Raw genomic sequence first — 687 nt, 5'->3', positions numbered from 1 at the left:
TTTGAGCGAAAAAAATTTCCTCCAGGAGGCCGCGGGTCGAGTGGGAAAGCGTCGAAGTCGCACTTAACCCGGCTGAGATCGGCTGAAATATGCGCCTGGATGATTTTCGTTTGAAAATTGCACTAAGTCAACCGGGAAAAGGTCCGACTTCCATACCCTCCGAGGCTCGAGTCAGGCCGACCGAGAGGCCTCTTCGGGCACGATTCAAATTTCACCGCGACCCCGGAGGTGGCGTTTACCAGAGCAACTTTTACATCAACTTTAATTTTTTTTTTTTTTTTTTTTTCTCTAAAAACTCTGAAATTCGTGCCCTGCGCGTCGCTGCTTTAACAGGGCGAGTCTGTGAGCGCAGGCCTTTGTAAAACACACTCATCAGGGCCTTTAATAAATAAAATCATACCCAAATCTGTGTTATTGTAGTGAGGTTAGTCTGTGGCGCAGGCCTTATGGAAAACATTCATCGAGGGCCTTTATTAAATAAAATCATGCCCAATAAAGAGTTAATGGGTGGGTTAGTCTGTGGCGCAGGCCTTATAGAAAAACATTTTCCAGGGCCTTTATTAAATAAAATCACGCCCAATAAAGAGTTACTGTGTCGGGTTAGTCTGTGAGGCAGGCCTTAAAGAAAACTGTCATCAGGGCCTTTATTAAATAAAATCATGCCCATAAGAGTGTTATTATAGCAGA

The sequence above is a fragment of the Puntigrus tetrazona genome, unplaced genomic scaffold (genome assembly GCF_018831695.1).
Source record: "Puntigrus tetrazona isolate hp1 unplaced genomic scaffold, ASM1883169v1 S000000003, whole genome shotgun sequence".
Taxonomy (NCBI): Eukaryota; Metazoa; Chordata; class Actinopteri; order Cypriniformes; family Cyprinidae; genus Puntigrus; species Puntigrus tetrazona.
Note: the sequence above shows the minus strand (reverse complement) of the source record.